Source organism: Lithobates pipiens, unplaced genomic scaffold, assembly GCF_037356315.1.
Source record: "Lithobates pipiens isolate NorthernLeopardFrog02 unplaced genomic scaffold, aLitPip1_a1.2 Scaffold_13, whole genome shotgun sequence".
NCBI classification, from domain to species: domain Eukaryota; kingdom Metazoa; phylum Chordata; class Amphibia; order Anura; family Ranidae; genus Lithobates; species Lithobates pipiens.
Window position 1 is genome coordinate 529,900,373 of NW_027507718.1, and position 21,179 is coordinate 529,921,551.

General features: G+C 48.5%; 1 protein-coding gene across 1 annotated transcript in view; it reads left to right on the plus strand.

Moving 5' to 3' along the window:
- LOC143975949 (NACHT, LRR and PYD domains-containing protein 3-like) overlaps nucleotides 1–21,179 on the plus strand; it is a 93,759-nt gene that overhangs the window by 46,675 nt on the left and 25,905 nt on the right. The window lies entirely within an intron of this gene.

Consider the following 21,179-nt stretch of genomic DNA (forward strand, 5'->3'; position numbering starts at 1 on the left):
CCACTATCTGCATGGATAAGCGCACTGGCACCTTCTCCCAGCACATGAAGGATTGATTACAGCACCCGTCACATTCACCAAAACAGTTCTCCGTTGTGCACAAGTCACTTTTTTCACATTTATGGACTATAAAACAGTTTTTTAAGCGTATTTAATTCATATATTTAATTCATTTAATTCATATATCTGTATTTAATTTTATATATTTGTATTAAATTAGGTGTTTTTTTATTTTTTTATTCCAGGGGGTCTAACACATTTCAACAGTAATATTTAGTAATTGATTGATCATTTACTGTTTTTTCTTTTTTCCTTTTTGTCACATAATTTAAAGGATTATATTGATAGTCATTTTAAAATTGGTTAAACAATACTAGGGTCACCTTTTTAGGTATAGGTATATATTCTAACCACCACACATATATATTCACATATATTTTATTAATTTAATAACACCCTATTCAGTAGTTTTCTTTTACTAACGTTAGCTTTTTTCACAGTGGATCTTTGTAAATAAATTTTTGTTTGGAATTTTCAGACCTGGTACAGAGGGTCTAACACGACAAACACATTTTTATTCTTTCTCACATACGGCACACACCTGCAATCAAAAAGTATCTTCTTCTATTAATATAGTAGAAATAAGTGAGCTTATTCACAATTTTATTTTGCAATTTTATTTTAGTATATCACTACAGAGGGTCTAACACAGATCTTTGGTTTCAGGCACCTGTAGTCTTAATTAAATTTTTGAATTTTGAATTTTGCAGACTAACTCTAACTGATATTTTTCACTATACAACATTCTGATAGCATATTATAGATTAAAAAATCATGTTTTTTTCTTGCATAATTCTGTCTCCAGCGAATTAGAGGGTAGCGTCATTTCTACTTTTCTCCTTTTTTTCATTCTTTTTACTCTACCCACGGGTAGAAGTAAATGGTAGAGGCAGGTCTAACCCCCCTAAATCATAAGAGTATACATATATATTTATATTTTGCTTTATATATTCCACAGCACAGTATCATCCCCCCTTTTTGCTTTTCCAGCTCTTTAAATATGTCCCTCAGTTACATTCAAGTCTATGGCAGAGACTTTTCTTAAGTATTCTACACCAAGTCTGTGGCAGAGACTTTACTTAACACCCTGCCGGCTGCTAGGCCTAGTAAGAGGAGGGCTATCCGGGGGTTGTGAAATCCAGCTGTGAAACGGTTATTCTCTGGATTTCTTCAATAAGAGACTTGTCATTTTTGCAGTCCAAAGAACCTGAACTTAACCTTAACCCTCTACTCTAAACTGAGAGACTCTGTTTCTACTTCCAATAAATAACCTAAAAGAGGATTCAGTGTCAGTTTCCACATTTTTTTGGGCCATCTACCACGGGAAACCCTAGACGGAGAAGCAGCCAAGAAGGTAACGGTAAGCCCAATAAAACCAGCAGCTCCTTCAGGGGTCAGTGCTACATGTGGGGGCTCGAGTCCGGGATTTACTGTTGCCTCTCGCAACTAAAAAGAACTGTCCACGTGGAGTCTAAATGGTAGAGGGTTATGTTTTTGGACTGCGCCATTTTTCGCAAGAAATGATTGACGTCCATGGTTGGCACATAAACTGTGGGTGGAGTTGGAAAAAAGCCTGCGAGTTGCGTGACCGGAGGAACCAGTGGGAGGAGTTTTGCCTTTTTCTTTTCCCTGCACAAGGCACCGCGTGAGTGTGTTGTAGGAGAAAGAGGAAAGGGGTTGCTTTTCTTTGCGGAAGAAAAAGAAAATGTTCAGAGTGGCAGGAGCATCGTCCATCATGGGACCCAGGATGCCTTCGGTGGGGAATCCCACAAGTGTGAGACTGCCTGAGACTTTGCTCACCGATACAGGAATTCGCCTGAGACCGCAGGGGCATATTGTACTGTACACAATGGGAGATGTTGAGGCGTTGGGAATGCTCTGCAACAAGTGCGAGGGACTGGTCGCAAGTCTCTGGCCGTTTGTCCGTTGTCTGCATTGTGGAGAATATTTGTTCAAAGTGGAGCAACCCACCGTGCCGCCTCGAGCATACCACATGGACTGGGCCACGGGCGTTGCCACATAGGAGTCTACTGTGCAAGCTCCTGTGGCGAGGCCTACAACTTCTAGGCTGAGTACTACAACCAGTGTCCCGGAGGGAGTTGTTGGCACCACCATTACCGGAGGAGCCACTCCGGATGTAATAGACACTACCTCATCGACTATCACCACAACTACCGTGCCTGCTTCAAAGAAAGTCATGGCCTCCTGCGGCCTCAGCAGAGGTCCATCCCAAAACTTTCCCGGGTCAGATCGGCGGAAGGAGATCGCTCCTAGGGAATCCGCTAGAGATACGGGTGAGAAATCTGGGGAAATTGTGTTAAGTGGGAGTTGAGTTGCGGGATTCAGAGATAGATTCCCTCTTTGATGTGTCAGGGGATGACGATTTGTTTGAGACTTTGTCCCAAGAGATGTTGTGGGCCAATGCAGATGATGTGGCCGCAACCTGCAATGTTTCTGGCTGGTTAGCCCTTAATCCAGGGGGAGTGCATTCCTATGCGTAGTGGTATTTTGAGTGGTAAACAAGTGGATAAGAAAAACAATTAAAAAAATAAGACTGGTGATCCCAATGCGATTTTTTAAAAAGGTAGCAAAGTTGCATAAAGTGGCAGTGTTGAATATAAAGAAGGTCCGTGAAAATAACTACTACTGCATTTTAAAGTGACTAAAATACTATACATAAAGTAGTGGACGAAATAAAAAATATATAAAGTGAATCACCATGTAATATATTTTTTATTTCGTCCACTACTTTATGTATAGTATTAGTCACTTTAAAATGCAATAGTAGTTATTTTCACGGACCTTCTTTATATTCAACACTGCCACTTTATGCAACTTTGCTACCTTTTTAAAAAATCGCATTGGGATCACCAGTCTTATTTTTTTAATTATTTTTTTAATAATTTTTTTAATTGTTTTTCTTATCCACTTGTTTACCACTCAAAATACCACTACGCATAGGAGTGAGGGTCCCTCACTATATATATATATATATATATATATATATATATATATATATATATATATATATTTTTTTTTTTTATATATACATATATTGTCTTTTCTTTTTCTACGTTCCATTTATTACCTGTAGTGGAGACGACATTACATTTATCATCTAATCTTTTGAGTACCTATTGAATATATTAAACCTGTTTTAACTAGATTCTTCATCATAGTACCGCGCACCACTACTCTTTTACCCTTTGTCTTCTCTAATTGGGGTTCAAGTACCCCATCTCAGTGTGTGCAGCGGTGCAACAATTAGATTACTCTCTGATTAGGCGCAGGAATATTTTCTTTTCTACTCAGGGGGAGTGCATTGCCTCGGGCGGGAACCCCTAAAACTATTGATTTGACTTTGGCTAAACCTGTTAGTTTGCCTGAACCCAGGAAGATGCCCTTTGCTATGGTGTGCAAATCACCAAACTCCTGTGTGCCTCCCGGGGATGCTCGAGCTCTGCCCAGGCTTGCACGGTCCCAGCAGCTGCTGAACAAGCGGATGGCAACAGAATATGGTTTGGAGTTCCCCTACGTTCCCAAGGAAATTATGAAAGAAATTGTGGAAAATCGAGAGCATTGGTATGCAAGTGATGTGTGGGACTATTTGAAAGTTCCTAAACCCTTTTTACTCACACCACCAGAGAGAGAGCACCACACTGTAGTTGCACCACCAGAGAGAGAGCACTGCGCTGTACCTGCACCACCAGAAAGAGCTGCGCTGTACCCGCACCACCAGAGAGAGAGCACCATGCTGTGTCAGCACCACCAGAGAGAGAGAGAGAGCCGTGCTGTACCCGCACCACCAGAGAGTTAGAGAGTGGCACTCTGTACTCGCACCACCAGAGAGCCACGCTGTACCTGCACCACCAGAGAGCTCCAAGCTTTACCCACACCACCAGAAAGCGAGCCACGCTGCCCAGCACCAACAGAGAGCCACGCTGTACCAGTGCCACAAGAGAGGGAGCCACACTGCTGCCCAGTGCCACTAGAGAGGGAGCCACATTGCCCAGAACCACCAGAGACAGGACCATGCTGCAGCCAAGCACCACCAGAGAGAGAAAGACTAAGCCACTGCCAGGGTACAGACATGCTACACTACTGACCAGTGTCGCCCTGGGCAAACCAGAGTTAACGAACGTCCAGTCGGAGGGATCACTGCTGCAGTTTCACTGGGTCTGATAAGAGGGCCTGTTGGCCATTTTCCATTACTGCTCCTAGGGACTGAGCAATTGGAAAGTGCGTAACCTGCTATCCTCTAGGCCTTATTGACCGCAGCAACACGGGCCAACGAGCTCCAATGCTGGGCTGCTGGCCCAAAAGTGGGTAGGGGGGGGGGGGTGACACCATGTTTTACTGCACCAGATGACCCCAATCTTAGTGACGCCACTGCTTGTATGTGTCTCACACACCATATGAGCTTTGGTCTGAAATGCTCGGCGGCGCTGTAACAAAGTCCTGCCTCCTTTGAGATAGACGGAACACTGATTCAATGCAGTGAAATTGAATCAGTGGGACGTGTATCATAGGAGCCGCAAGCCGATCTAGGAGGCAGGACATTGTTACAGTGGCCACCCGGGAGATTCAAATCCGAGCTCCGTAACAGCAGGTGATCCTCACCGCTCTGTGTGATCCAGGAGCACTGACAGGCTGCAATTGGTGGGCACTGACAGGCTGCAATTGGTGGGCACTGACAGGCTGCAATTGGTGGCCACTGATGAGGCTGCAATTGATGGACGCTGATGAGGCTGCATTTAGTGGCCACTGAGGGTGTATTTGATGGAAACTGATGAGGCTGCATTTGGTGGGCACTGATGAGCTGCATTTGGTGGGCACTGATGAGCTGAATTTAGTGGGCACTGGTAGGCTGCATTTGATGCATTGATCTCTTGTATCATTTCCGATGTCTCTGACCATCCTGTATCATATCTACAGTCTCTGACCAGAGGCGTACTAAGTAGGGGGCGGGGGGTGCGGGCCATCCCGGGTACTACACACTGGGGGGGTGTCAGGCTGGCACCCCCTCCGTGATTATAGCGGTGGCAGCGCTGCGGGATAGCACAGTTAGAGGCGCAGGGAGAGGAGAGGCAAGCTTATCTATCGAGTTGTGATGCAAGGAGGAGGGGGAGCAGGGTGACACTGGTGCTCCTTCCATCCCCTCCTCTCACGGCCATGGGCTGTCTGTCTGTGCGGATGTCACACAGGCAGGCACAGCCGAGCAGCCGCCTCCCCCTCCTCTCTGTTTATGTGTAAACAGGGAGAGGGGATCTGCTGACTCAGATCCCCACCCAGTGCTGAGCATGTGCCGCCGCGCTGATCTGAGGTACTGAAAGGGGGGGGTGGGCTGCACTGAAGAGGGGGGGCTAGACTGAAGGGGGGCTGCACTGAAGAGGGGGGGCTAGACTGAAGGGGGGCTGCACTGAAGAGGGGGGGCTAGACTGAAGAGGGGGCATCACTGAAGAGGGGGGCTAGACTGAAGGGGGGCTGCACTGAACGGGGGCTACACTGTATGGGGGGGCTGCACTGAAGAGGGAGTCTGCACTGAATGGGGACTACACTGTACGGGGGGCTGCACTGAACAGGGGGGCTACACTGAATGGGGAGTCTGCACTGAAGGGGGGGTCTGTGTAACATGCAGGGGGTCCAGAGCTGCAGGGTGCTGTGTAATGTAAAGGGGTCCAGAGGATCAGTGTGTTGTGTAATGTAAAGGGGCCAAGAGGCGCAGGGGGCTGTGTAATGTAAAGGGGTCAAGAGATGCAGGGTGTTGTGTAATGTAAAGGGGTCCAGAGGGGCAGGGTCTTGTGTAATCTAAAGGGGTCCAGAGGGGCAGGGTGTTGTGTAATGTAAAGGGGTCCAGAGGTTCAGAGTCTTGTGTAATGTAAAGGGGTCCAGAGGGGCAGGGTGTTGTGTAATGTAAAGGGGCCAAAAGGTGCAGGGGGCTGTGTAATGTAAAGGGGTCAAGAGATGCAGGGTGTTGTGTAATGTAAAGGGGTCCAGAGGTGCAGGGTGCTGTGTAATGTAAAGGGGTCCAGAGCTACAGGATGATGTGTAATGTAAAGGGGTCCAGAGCTGCAGGGTGTTGTGTAATGTAAAGGGGTCCAGAGGGGCAGGGTGTTGTGTAATGTAAAGGGGTCCAGAGGTTCAGAGTCTTGTGTAATGTAAAGGGGTCCAGAGGTTCAGGGTCTTGTGTAATGTAAAGGGGTCCAGAGGGGCAGGGTGTTGTGTAATGTAAAGGGGCCAAAAGGTGCAGGGGGCTGTGTAATGTAAAGGGGTCAAGAGATGCAGGGTGTTGTGTAATGTAAAGGGGTCCAGAGGTGCAGGGTGCTGTGTAATGTAAAGGGGTCCAGAGCTACAGGATGATGTGTAATGTAAAGGGGTCCAGAGCTGCAGGGTGTTGTGTAATGTAAAGGGGTCCAGAGGGGCAGGGTGTTGTGTAATGTAAAGGGGTCCAGAGGTTCAGAGTCTTGTGTAATGTAAAGGGGTCCAGAGATTCAGGGTCTTGTGTAATGTAAAGGGGTCCAGAGGGGCAGGGTGTTGTGTAATGTAAAGGGGTCCAGAGGTGCAGGGTGCCTTGTAATGTAAAGGGGTCCAGAGCTACAGGATGATGTGTAATGTAAAGGGGTCCAGAGCTGCAGGGTGTTGTGTAATGTAAAGGGGTCCAGAGGGGCAGGGTGCTGTGTAATGTAAAGGGGTCCAGAGGGGCAGGGTGCTGTGTAATGTAAAGGGGTCCAGAGGTTCAGGGTGCTATGTAATGTAAAGGGGTCCAGAAGGGCAGGGTGCTATGTAATCTAAAGGGGCCCAGAGCTGCAGGGTGTTGTGTAATGTAAAGGGGCCCAGAGATGCAGGGTGCTGCGTAATGTAAAGGCGTCCAGAGGTTCAGAGTCTTGTGTAATGTAAAGGGGTCCAGAGGTTCAGGGTCTTGTGTAATGTAAAGGGGTCCAGAGGGGCAGGGTGTTGTGTAATATAAAGAGGTCCAGAGGTGCAGGGTGCTGTGTAATGTAAAGAGGTCCAGAGCTACAGGATGATGTGTAATGTAAAGGGGTCCAGAGCTGCAGGGTGTTGTGTAATTTAAAGGGGTCCAGAGGGGCAGGGTGCTGTGTAATGTAAAGGGGTCCAGAGGTGCAGGGTGCTGTGTAATGTAAAGGGGTCCAGAGGTTCAGGGTGCTATGTAATGTAAAGGGGTCCAGAAGGGCAGGATGCTATGTAATCTAAAGGGGCCCAGAGCTGCAGGGTGTTGTGTAATGTAAAGGGGCCCAGAGATGCAGGGTGCTGTGTAATGTAAAGGCGTCCAGAGGTTCAGAGGTCTTGTGTAATGTAAAGGGGTCCAGAGGTTCAGGGTCTTGTGTAATGTAAAGGGGTCCAGGGGGGCAGGGTGTTGTGTAATATAAAGGGGTCCAGAGGTGCAGGGTGCTGTGTAATGTAAAGAGGTCCAGAGCTACAGGATGATGTGTAATGTAAAGGGGTCCAGAGCTGCAGGGTGTTGTGTAATGTAAAGGGATCCAGAGGGGCAGGGTGCTGTGTAATGTAAAGGGGTCCAGAGGTGCAGGGTGCTGTGTAATGTAAAGGGGTCCAGAGGTGCAGGGTGCTGTGTAATGTAAAGGGGTCCAGAGGTTCAGGGTGCTATGAAATGTAAAGGGGTCCAGAAGGGCAGGGTGCTATGTAATCTAAAGGGGCCCAGAGCTGCAGGGTGTTGTGTAATGTAAAGGGGCCCAGAGATGCAGGGTGCTGTGTAATGTAAAGGCGTCCAGAGGTTCAGAGTCTTGTGTAATGTAAAGGGGTCCAGAGGTTCAGGGTCTTGTGTAATGTAAAGGGGTCCAGAGGTTCAGGGTCTTGTGTAATGTAAAGGGGTCCAGAGGGGCAGGGTGTTGTGTAATGTAAAGGGGCCAAAAGGTGCAGGGGGCTGTGTAATGTAAAGGGGTCAAGAGATGCAGGGTGTTGTGTAATGTAAAGGGGTCCAGAGCTACATGATGATGTGTAATGTAAAGGGGTCCAGAGCTGCAGGGTGTTGTGTAATGTAAAGGGGTCCAGAGGGGCAGGGTGTTGTGTAATGTAAAGGGGTCCAGAGGTTCAGAGTCTTGTGTAATGTAAAGGGGTCCAGAGATTCAGGGTCTTGTGTAATGTAAAGGGGTCCAGAGGGGCAGGGTGTTGTGTAATGTAAAGGGGTCCAGAGGTGCAGGGTGCTGTGTAATGTAAAGGGGTCCAGAGCTACAGGATGATGTGTAATGTAAAGGGGTCCAGAGCTGCAGGGTGTTGTGTAATGTAAAGGGGTCCAGAGGGGCAGGGTGCTGTGTAATGTAAAGGGGTCCAGAGGGGCAGGGTGCTGTGTAATGTAAAGGGGTCCAGAGGGGCAGGGTGCTGTGTAATGTAAAGGGGTCCAGAGGTTCAGGGTGCTATGTAATGTAAAGGGGTCCAGAAGGGCAGGGTGCTATGTAATCTAAAGGGGCCCAGAGCTGCAGGGTGTTGTGTAATGTAAAGGGGCCCAGAGATGCAGGGTGCTGTGTAATGTAAAGGCGTCCAGAGGTTCAGAGTCTTGTGTAATGTAAAGGGGTCCAGAGGTTCAGGGTCTTGTGTAATGTAAAGGGGTCCAGAGGGGCAGGGTGTTGTGTAATATAAAGAGGTCCAGAGGTGCAGGGTGCTGTGTAATGTAAAGAGGTCCAGAGCTACAGGATGATGTGTAATGTAAAGGGGTCCAGAGCTGCAGGGTGTTGTGTAATGTAAAGGGGTCCAGAGGGGCAGGGTGCTGTGTAATGTGCCAGACCCACGATATGAGTCTTAGTATCTTATTGTCTCTAAGACCACCTCAAAGATATAGTGCATACTATTATATGTACAAATAAATAAAATTAAATACAAAGACGGGACACAGATACGTGTCAATAATGTGAATTACCCAAACGCAATACAGATTATATGAATCTCTGAGCATATACCCCTAAAATAAAAAATTATTATGTTTTCAGTTTTTATACATAAAATAAATTATCAAAAAGTATTTTGAGACACTCTACATAATGTCCATATAGTTATATACCAAAATATTATGAAATGTCCATATGGTAAATAAACAATAGTGAAGAAAAACTTCAAAAAGCTGAATTAGAAGTGCACAAATTAAAAATCTTCTCCAGAAATGTAATGTGCTTTTCCCATCACCGAATGAATGAATTGGCTCCTTACCAGATCCAAGCGACCCCCCGTTACAGAGGGTCACCACAGGCAAAAACAATCAAAGGATATCCGGGTAACGGTTCCCCTCAGGCGATCCCGAATCTTTCACGCAATAGGGTTATGGCTGTTGCTCCACATATCACTCCCAACTCAACGTGGTATCACATAGGGAAAAACATAGGCTCCAGATAGTGTAAAACCAATGATTTTAATTTGCAAAAAACGAACGTATACACTTACATAAAAGACTTTAAAAGCAGGTTCAAAACAGAAGCGTGCACCGGCCGGACACACGCCAACGCAGAGACCAACCCGTCCTTCCTGGTCTAAAGAGAACGAACACGACTGGGGTGACGTCGACACGTTCGCACCTCCCTACGCGTTTCGTAATAATTTACGTCGTCCAGGGGCACGGGCGGCGTGCGACGTCACCCCTTTTATAACCAACAACATAACCAAGCCTCGCTTTGGGTCAGCGGCCATCTTAGATGTCACATAAGCGTTAGAAATCAATGACCATGGGCCAAGCCTCACTCTCGATCCACGAACGTCATGTGTATATGTGTATCCCCAACGAACGTCCTATGATTATGGACCAAGCCTCGTTCCCAACGAACGTCATATGGTCATGAACCAAGCCTCACTTCCAGGTAATGACCATATTGGAAAAGAGACATAGCAAATTACCCTTATTTTAAATTACCTCTCCTGTGTCCAGAAACAAGGCAGAGTATAGGTCCCAAAAAAGAATAAACTAAGATGAAATGAATAAAAAGGAAAATAATGATAAAATAAAATAAAAATAAAAACAAGAATAAAATGAGGTGAAGTATCCCAAATTGGTATAGAGATACGCCAAAAAATGTATTTCTTGATGTATTCACATATCCATCAAATTCAGTTGGGAAATAGGGCAACATAAACATGTATTTCCAAATCCTTACTACCTCACATGTGCCCCAGAGATTAACCTTAGGCATCCCAAACAAATGTTAAGGAATACAATTAAACATGAATCCCCACATCTAGAGGGCCGCCTAACCCAAAGCTAGGCCTACCACCCAACAGAGGCCAAAGAGAATGGAGAAAAACAAGGATATATTCTACAATAACATATACCAAAAAACAACAAAATAGAAGCACAGTAGAATAATATTTTACAATAACTAGTACAGAAACCGCAGTAAAAAAGCATTGCATCAGAAAGGGTCACCTCAAGAATTATTAATAAAGGCATTTACATCGGTGTCCACATTAAGGCCAAACGGAGCATATGTCTTTAATTTGTGGATCCAGGCCATTTCAAGCTTGGATATTTCCCTAACCAAGGACCCACCCCTCCAATGGGGCCTATATTTGTCTAAACCGACAAATAGGGTGCCTGATGGATCTCTCTTATGTGTTTGGTCATAATGCCTGGACACAGGGTGTTTGTCAAACCCACGTCTGATGTTGCCTATGTGTTCATTCAGCCTGACGCGAAGTGCCCTCTTGGTCTGCCCTATATATTGGAGGCCACAAGGGCACTGTAAAAGGTAAACCACAGCCTCCGAAGAGCAAGTAATAAAAGACTCTATTTCATATGTTCTAGTAGTGCTTGAGGATACAATACTAGAAATCTTAGAGCCCCTATATGAATTCAAGGTGCAAACCTGACAGTTTTTGCACTTGTAATAACCAATTAGATTTTGAAAAAAACATCTATTAGCCCTAGGTGGGTCTTGTACACTGGGGGCAATCTTGCTCCCCAATGAAGAGGCCCCTTTAAAAATTATTTGAGGTTTATCAGGTAAGATTGTATTCAAAACCTGGTCACTAGTGAGTAAGTGCCAATGTTTTTGAATCAAGTTTCTCACACCGCGATGTTGGACTGAGAAAGTCGTGACAAACGGTACACCACCCTGTATATTAGCCCTAACGTTTTGTCTATCTACCAATAATGAAGATCTATCTCTAGTGCGAGCAGTCTTCATTGTTACATCGAGGGAAACGGGATCATATCCCTTTTCCAAAAATCTGCCTGCCAAAATCGCTGCCTGTTCATCATACTTTACAATATCCGAACAGTTCCGTCTGAGGCGTAAAAATTGCCCCAGGGGAACAGCTTTTAGCCAAGGTTGAAAATGGCAACTATCCGTAGGGATGTACGAGTTCCTATCGGTAGATTTAAAATATGTAGATGTAATAAACTCATCTCCAACCCTCCTAATGTTAAGATCAAGGAAATTGACCTCATCCTGACTGGCCTCAAAACTTAATTTGATCCCTCTATTATTCTCATTTAGACTGGCCATGAACAACCGCAAATCTGGCTCTGTTCCATCCCAATGGAGGAGGACATCATCGATATACCTTGCCCACAGGACTATCTCAGACCTCCTAGGGGCATCGATGACGTCCTCCTCCCATTTGGCCATGAACAGGTTGGCCAGGCTAGGGGCATATTTTGCCCCCATGGCCACGCCCCTGTCCTGGCGGTAAAATTGCTGGTCGAACCAGAAATAGTTGTGTCCGGCCGCATATTCCAGGAGTTCTATTAGGAAATCAATCTGGGGTGAGGGAAGGCCCGACCCCCCCTCTCCAAGAATAGTCTCACTGCCTCCACTCCTAAAGAGTGGGGGATGATGGTGTATAATGAATTAACGTCTGCCGTAACCAACCATAGACCTTCCCCAGGGGTGATACCAGACAAAAGATTGATTATGTGCTTAGTATCTTTAACATACGACGGGACCTTTTGGGGGTCTACTCTTGAGACTTAAGAATTTGACCACATCTGAGATCCATCTCCAATGGGACATTGCCTTCCTGGAAACTTACATTAGGGAGGCAATGGTCCCCAGGAGCTTGAGGTGGAATGTCAGTCCCCAACAAGGGGAGCCCGATCTAGAAGGCTGGTACAGATATTTTAATGAATCAGGGGTGAGTTTATTACGCTTTTTAGCTAAAAAAAAGAGCGAGAGAGTAGCCCGATTAGATATAGAGATTAAGGCCATTAGGGATTCCCTAATACCCCTCAGGGACAGTGAGGAGTACAGGGAATGTTCTAAGAACCTGCTGAAGGTGCTTGAAAAAGAAGAAAAGGATCAGAAAATTAAGAAAAAACGGAAATATAATAGGGATAAGGAGGATTATAACACTGGGATGGTGTTTTCCTGGCAGAGGAATTTAGATTTGGAGGAGGTGGTGGAGGTCCAGATGGACACATCACAGCAACTGAATTCACTGGGAGCAGTGGGAGGCAACTCCGTACAACCACCCCCGAATAACACCCAACCTAATCCCGGTACCAGTTATGGTTTCAGGAGACCTGTGAATAGTCAAAAGACTCCAAACCAGACTAGGAATCAATATGTGGGAGCTCCTCAACAGAGAATCCCCAAGAAAGGTCCTAAGTTGAGTGGGCCGTATCCCCATCGAGCACCTTTCTCCCCGAGATCAGGACGATCTAGTCATTTGGGGACCTATGGGCCCCCAGATTGGATTCGGGGTCCTAACCAAGAGAATCTCCCTTATCAGAATAGAGATGATAGGAATTATAATTATAATGTTCCTATTCAAAATCGTTTTTTCCCCCTCTCTGACTCTGAGACCCCCAGGGGATCGGGCCGAGCAGGAGGGAATTGGGGGGCGGACCCTAGACGACACCCTAATTCCTATATCCAGGGGAGTCCAGGATATAGACAAGGATATCAACAGCCCGCCTATGAGGGAGGGCCCCACACCAGTGGGAATAATAGTCAACATTTTTTTCCCAGGGACAACAGAGGCCTGAAAAGGTCCGTCGAACAAAGAGAGGGGTTAGAGGGGGGAGGCGAGCCCAATCAACAAAAAAGAAAGAGGCCATAGGAACTGGGATTTTCAATCTAAGCAAACAGGAACTCACGGCTTCTGAAACCAAAATACTTGATAAGGGTTTGAAATTTGCTCCACCCAGATGTCTGAGCAAGTTCCAAACCTACATGGACGTACATAAATTTGTCCGTAAATTGAATATAAAACGGTACATGATGGGTAACCCCATCAGAGAGAATACCACGAGAATAACGGAGTTTCAGCACTCCAACCTTTCAAATGCGTCCCTGTCATGGTCGGTTCCGAGTCCCAGCAGCCCATGGAAGACTTACCCACAGTGTTGGTCCATTGAGCGCTAGTAGGTCTTCCCGGGCGCGCGTTAGCGCGAACGGACGCACGCGGGTGCGAGCAGGAACAATCGGGCGCACGCGGGTGCGCAAGGTTGCGAACGTGCGCACGCGGGTGCGCGGGGTCACGGTCGGTTGCACGGTTTTACGTGGGCGCGAACGGGCACGCCGTGCGACCGTTCTTGGCGCCCAGAGGGCTTCTTAAGTGATTCATTCTAGTGGCCCGTTGCTGTCCTGTCTACAGCGTTCCTGAGAGTTGCCTCTGATAACCTGATTGTTCCTGTCTCTGATCTACTCGGCTTGTTCCTGATTATCCTGCTTGCTGCCAGCCCTGACCCACGGACTTCCTGACTATTCTTCTGCCTCCTCCTTCGGTACCTCTGCTGCCTGCCCGTTGACGACCCGGCTTGTGTTGACCCCGCTTCTGCCTGCTGTTCCAGTCTGTGTTCGGTGACCGCTGCTGTCCGCTGCCTGCCTGCCAGCCGTTCCTGTGTGCTCACCTACACCTACTTGCTGCCAGCTGCTGACTTCCAGCCTCTCCAGAACCACCTGCCTGCATCCACTGTTGTCTGACGCCAGTTCCTTGACCAGGCCCACCTACACGGACTTGGCACTTGTGCCCTCTGCCCTCCTGAGCCCCTGTTCCCACTCTCAGGGGATCTCGAGCCAGAGGCTTACGAGAGGCCGCTCCCTGCACTCCGGGCTCCTTCCACCAGGTACGTGACAGTACAGGACAGCCATGTCCGAGCCCACGCAGGGAGCCTCTCCAATGGACGAACTTTGCCGCCATCTCGCAGGCCTCACTCAAGCAGTGAAGAGTTTACAGGAGGGTTACAGTCAACTGGAGGAACGGGTCCAGGCCCTGTCCACCTCCTCTCCTGCTACTTCCGGAACTTCTGCTACTCCTGCTGTAGTAATGCTGCCACCCGAACCCAGGGTGCCTACACCCGAGAGATTTTCCGGAGATCGAGGGAAATTCCGGGCTTTTCGGAACTCATGTGAACTGTTCTTTGCTCTACAGCCGAGGACCTTCTCCCTCGAGGCTACCAAGGTGGGCTATGTGATCTCTCTGCTAACCGGTGAACCTCAGTCTTGGGCCCACCGCCTACTAGAAAAGAAGGATCCTGCTCTTGAAACTTTGGACATCTTCTTCCAGGCCATGTCGCGGTTGTATGAAGATCCACAACTAACCGCCACCGCTGAAGCAGCCCTGCATTCGCTGCAGCAAGGTCGCCGACCGGTAGAGGACTACGTGTCGGAGTTCCGACGCTGGAGCTCCGACACAGACTGGAATAACGCGGCTTTACGCTATCAGTTCCGTATGGGCCTATCGGAACCGTTGAAGGACGAGCTTGCCCGAGTGGGCATTCCAGAGACTCTAGAAGCCTTGGTGGAACTGGCGATCCAAATAGACAGGCGGCTGAGAGAACGCCGCCTGGAGCGGTCCTCAACCACTTCTCGTCCAGTATGGATGCTTCCTCGGGTCCCCAGCTCTCCTCATCTCACCCCTCCGGCTGTCACCACGACAAGTCAAGACCTCCCTGAGCCCATGCAGCTGGGCTTACTCCGGCCTTCCTTAACGCCTGAAGAACGCCAACGCCGCCGGGAAGGAAATCTCTGCCTCTACTGTGAAGGGTCTGGACACTTCGTGCGCAATTGCCCTGCTAAGCTCCGTAAGTCCCTCTCCGTATCTCCTGCCCTTACTTTAGACTGTCCTAGTGCTGCCTCCCATTTGACTGTGTCCATTTCCTTGCAGCTACCAGGAGGGAACGTCCAGACCAACGCCATTATTGACTCGGGAGCTTGCAGTGGCTTTATGGACCTAACCTTTGCCTCTAAACATAACATCCCTCTTCGGCCCAGGGCAAGGGGACTTTCTATACATCTGGCCGATGGTTCCACCCTCAAGTCCGGACCTGTAACCCAGCAGACTCAGCCCCTGTTAACCACTATTGCCGGGACCCATCAAGAATTACTCTGTCTGGACATTATTACTTCTCCCCTCTTCCCTATCATTCTTGGCATGCCCTGGTTGAGGGCACATAACCCCCTTGTTGACTGGACTACCGGGGAGTTGAGATTCCCCTCACCTTACTGCCTCTAGCACTGTTTGTCGGGAACCGACCAGACCTCTTCTTCTTTGCTCTGCCTGGAAGTTGACGCAGAAACCCGCCAAATCGTACCATCTGTTTACCATGATTACCTGGACGTGTTTAGCAAAAAGGGTGCAGAGACCTTACCCCCTCACAGGCCATACGACTGTCCCATTGAATTACTTCCCGGGGCAGAAATTCCTTTTGGGAGAATCTTTCCGCTATCAGAGACTGAGTTGGTAACCTTGAAGTCCTACCTGGACGATAATCTCAGGAAGGGATTTATACGTCCCTCTACTTCACCTGCGGGAGCAGGGATCTTTTTCGTGGAAAAGAAAGACCAGACCCTGCGCCCCTGCGTTGACTACCGGGCCCTTAACAAGATAACTATTAAGAATCGTTATCCCCTACCACTTGTGCCGGAGCTTTTCCAGAGACTGGGGTCAGCGGCAGTATTCTCAAAACTAGATCTCCGGGGGGCCTACAATCTGGTCCGCATCCGTGATGGCGACGAATGGAAAACTGCCTTTCGTACTCGCTTCGGGCACTTCGAGTACCTGGTCATGCCCTTCGGTTTATGCAACGCTCCCGCCACATTCCAGCACTTTATCAATGATATTTTCAGGGACTACCTAGACCTGTTCGTCATTACCTATTTGGACGACATCCTGATCTTCTCCTCCTCTCTGGCAGAACACCGGGAGCATGTCAGGAAAGTACTATCCCGACTTCGTCTGCACGGGCTATATGCCAAGCCGGAAAAATGTACCTTTGAGCAATCAAGTATTCAATTCCTGGGGCTGGTAATTTCTGTAGATGGCATCGAGATGGACCCGCAGAAAGTCTCCGCTATCCGTAATTGGCCCGCTCCCACTGACAGAAAAGGGGTCCAGCATTTCGTGGGATTCGCAAATTTCTATAGGAAATTTATTAAAGGGTTTTCCACTATTATAGCCCCCATCACCAGACTGACCAGGCAGGGTCTGAAGTTTCAATGGTCCCCAGAGGCTCAGGAAGCCTTCTCTACCCTGAAGGACTTATTTGTGTCGGCTTCCATCCTCAAACATCCTGATCCGACCCGGCCCTATATCTTAGAGGTTGATGCCTCTAAGATTGCGGTTGGGGCAATTCTTTCCCAGAGACATGGGCCTAGGGCCCGCTTGCACCCAGTAGCGTTCTTCTCCCGCAAGCTAACCGAAGCAGAGGCAAATTATGATGTCGGAGATCGAGAGCTATTGGCCATTAAAGTAGCCCTTGAGGAATGGCGCTATCTGCTGGAGGGGGCTACACATCCAATCCTCATTTACACAGATCACAGAAACCTGGAATACTTGAAGTCCGCCAAGAGGTTGAAGCCACGCCAGGCCAGATGGGCTCTTTTCTTTTCCCGGTTTTTATTCCACATAACTTATCGCCCGGGTTCTAAGAATACCAAACCGGATGCCCTGTCCCGGATGTTCAACGAGCCAGAGACCTCTCCACATCCGGATACCATCCTGACCTCAGGGAACTTTCTCTTTCTTCAAGCTGATTTGTTGTCCCTGATCAAGCAAGTCTCCGTTGGTGCCACTCCTCCACCTAACGTCACACTTCTGGCCCAAGATGAACTCCTCTGGCATGAAGGTAAAATTTTTGTCCCCCAGGAGGCTCGGGTGCCAGTCCTCAGTGCATGCCATGACCATCCACTGGCCGGCCATTTCGGTGCCCTCAAGACCACCGAGTTGGTTCAGCGCACCTTTTGGTGGCCCCAGTTGAGATCCGACTGTAAGAGTTACGTGGAGGCATGTGCCATCTGCATCCATAATAAAAGCAGCAAGTCCAGGGCCTGGGGCCTGATGAAACCATTACCTGTTCCAGAGAGGCCTTGGCGGATGATTTCGATGGATTTCATCGTAGAGCTTCCTCCATCAGAAGGCTATTCCACAATCTTCGTGGTAGTAGATAGGCTAACCAAGATGGCCCACTTCTTGCCGATGAAGGGCACCCCTTCCGATGCAGAGACCGCTGAGGTTTTTATTAAAGAAATCGTGAGGCTGCATGGTGTCCCCGCAAACATTATCTCGGATCGGGGTGTGCAGTTCACGTCCAAGTTCTGGAGAGCACTCTGCAGGGCCTTGAAAATTGATCTCTGTCTCTCGTCTGCCTACCACCCGCAGACCAATGGGCAAACAGAACGGACGAACCAGACGCTAGAGCAGTACCTGCGCTGCTTCTCGTCCTTTTCTCAGGACAACTGGGCTTCCTTGCTCCCGTTAGCGGAGTTCGCTTATAACAACTCCATCCACTCTGCCACAAGTCAGTCTCCGTTCTTCGCCAATTACGGCTTCCACCCCTCATTCTTGTCCCAAGACCTGCCTGAAAGCCCGGTACCAGCAGTCCAGGAGAATATCGACTTCTTTAGTGCCAACAATAAACTTCTGCAGGAGACCATGGCAAAGACCCAAAGACATAATAAAGAAGTCTTTGACAGGAGGAGAAGGGGGGAGCTTGAACTCAAGGTTGGGGACCAGGTGTGGCTCTCCACATTGAATCTAAGGATGGCCTGCCCTACTAAGAAGTTGGGACCAAGGTTTGTGGGTCCCTTTCCAATTGTAAAGAAAATAAACGATGTAGCATTTGAGCTGAAACTGCCAGAGTCGTTCCGGATTCACCCCGTATTCCATGTGGCGTTACTCAAGCCAGCCGTCCCGGATCCCTTTGTCAGTCGGAGGATTGTCCCACCTGAACCTGTGATCGTCGACGGTGAAGTCGAGTACGAGGTGGAGTCTATCTTGGACTGTAGGCGTAGACGGAATCAAGTTCAATTCCTGGTAAAGTGGAAAGGGTACGGACCTGAAGAGAATTCTTGGGAACCTGAATCCAACATTCATGCCAGGAGACTGATTCTCGCCTTCAGAAGGGCCCATCCTAGTAAAATGGCCCAATTGGGCATCCGGAGGCTGCCCCTTGGGGGGGGGCAATGTCATGGTCGGTTCCGAGTCCCAGCAGCCCATGGAAGACTTACCCACAGTGTTGGTCCGTTGAGCGCTAGTAGGTCTTCCCGGGCGCGCGTTAGCGCGAACGGACGCACGCGGGTGCGAGCAGGAACGATCGGGCGCACGCGGGTGCGCAAGGTTGCGAACGTGCGCACGCGGGTGCGCGGGGTCACGGTCGGTTGCACGGTTTTACGTGGGCGCGAACGGGCACGCTGTGCGACCGTTCTTGGCGCCCAGAGGGCTTCTTAAGTGATTCATTCTAGTGGCCCGTTGCTGTCCTGTCTACAGCGTTCCTGAGAGTTGCCTCTGATAACCTGATTGTTCCTGTCTCTGATCTACTCGGCTTGTTCCTGATTATCCTGCTTGCTGCCAGCCCTGACCCACGGACTTCCTGACTATTCTTCTGCCTCCTCCTTCGGTACCTCTGCTGCCTGCCCATTGACGACCCGGCTTGTGTTGACCCCGCTTCTGCCTGCTGTTCCAGTCTGTGTTCGGTGACCGCTGCTGTCCGCTGCCTGCCTGCCAGCCGTTCCTGTGTGCTCACCTACACCTACTTGCTGCCAGCTGCTGACTTCCAGCCTCTCCAGAACCACCTGCCTGCATCCACTGTTGTCTGACGCCAGTTCCTTGACCAGGCCCACCTACACAGACTTGGCACTTGTGCCCTCTGCCCTCCTGAGCCCCTGTTCCCACTCTCAGGGGATCTCGAGCCAGAGGCTTACGAGAGGCCGCTCCCTGCACTCCGGGCTCCTTCCACCAGGTACGTGAGAGTCCCTCTTTAATCCTCCAGGATCCCTTGCACCCAGTATTAAGGTATTTAGGGATGTGGTACTACGCAACCTGGAGGATATCAGGGTTAAGAAAGTCAAAATGCGTAGAGACTTGGAGATGGGCTTAGATACTTTGTGTAATAAGTCCCTGGTCATCAGACCGGCCGATAAAGGGGGGGGATTGTGGTACTAGACCGATGCGATTACATGAAAGAGATGTATCGCATTTTGGAGGATAGTGAAACATACACTGTCCTTAACCGGGACCCAGTGGATAAGTACAAGAAGGAACTGGGTAGGATTGTGGAGGGAGGTCATCGGAGGGGCATCTTAAATTAAAAAGAAAAACTGTTTTTGATACCTTGTGCCCCCCGTACACCTGTTATCTACTACCTCCCGAAGCTACACAAGAACCAAGTTTGCCCCCCGGGGCGACCTATTGTCAGTGGTATTGACTCGGTGACATCCCGGGTGGGCAAATACATAGACCATTATTTGCAACCTTTGGTCCAAAAGGTCCCGTCGTATGTTAAAGATACTAAGCACATAATCAATCTTTTGTCTGGTATCACCCCTGGGGAAGGTCTATGGTTGGTTACGGCAGACGTTAATTCATTATACACCATCATCCCCCACTCTTTAGGAGTGGAGGCAGTGAGACTATTCTTGGAGAGGGGGTCGGGCCTTCCCTCACCCCAGATTGATTTCCTAATAGAACTCCTGGAATATGCGGCCGGACACAACTATTTCTGGTTCGACCAGCAATTTTACCGCCAGGACAGGGGCGTGGCCATGGGGGCAAAATATGCCCCTAGCCTGGCCAACCTGCTCATGGCCAAATGGGAGGAGGACGTCATCGATGCCCCTAGGAGGTCTGAGATAGTCCTGTGGGCAAGGTATATCGATGATGTCCTCCTCCTTTGGGATGGAACAGAGCCAGATTTGCGGTTGTTCATGGCCAGTCTAAATGAGAATAATAGAGGGATCAAATTAAGTTTTGAGGCCAGTCAGGATGAGGTCAATTTCCTTGATCTTAACATTAGGAGGGTTGGAGATGAGTTTATTACATCTACATATTTTAAATCTACCGATAGGAACTCGTACATCCCTACGGATAGTTGCCATTTTCAACCTTGGCTAAAAGCTGTTCCCCTGGGGCAATTTTTACGCCTCAGACGGAACTGTTCGGATATTGTAAAGTATGATGAACAGGCAGCGATTTTGGCAGGCAGATTTTTGGAAAAGGGATATGATCCCGTTTCCCTCGATGTAACAATGAAGACTGCTCGCACTAGAGATAGATCTTCATTATTGGTAGATAGACAAAACGTTAGGGCTAATATACAGGGTGGTGTACCGTTTGTCACGACTTTCTCAGTCCAACATCGCGGTGTGAGAAACTTGATTCAAAAACATTGGCACTTACTCACTAGTGACCAGGTTTTGAATACAATCTTACCTGATAAACCTCAAATAATTTTTAAAGGGGCCTCTTCATTGGGGAGCAAGATTGCCCCCAGTGTACAAGACCCACCTAGGGCTAATAGATGTTTTTTTCAAAATCTAATTGGTTATTACAAGTGCAAAAACTGTCAGGTTTGCACCTTGAATTCATATAGGGGCTCTAAGATTTCTAGTATTGTATCCTCAAGCACTACTAGAACATATGAAATAGAGTCTTTTATTACTTGCTCTTCGGAGGCTGTGGTTTACCTTTTACAGTGCCCTTGTGGCCTCCAATATATAGGGCGGACCAAGAGGGCACTTCGCGTCAGGCTGAATGAACACATAGGCAACATCAGACGTGGGTTTGACAAACACCCTGTGTCCAGGCATTATGACCAAACACATAAGAGAGATCCATCAGGCACCCTATTTGTCGGTTTAGACAAATATAGGCCCCATTGGAGGGGTGGGTCCTTGGTTAGGGAAATATCCAAGCTTGAAATGGCCTGGATCCACAAATTAAAG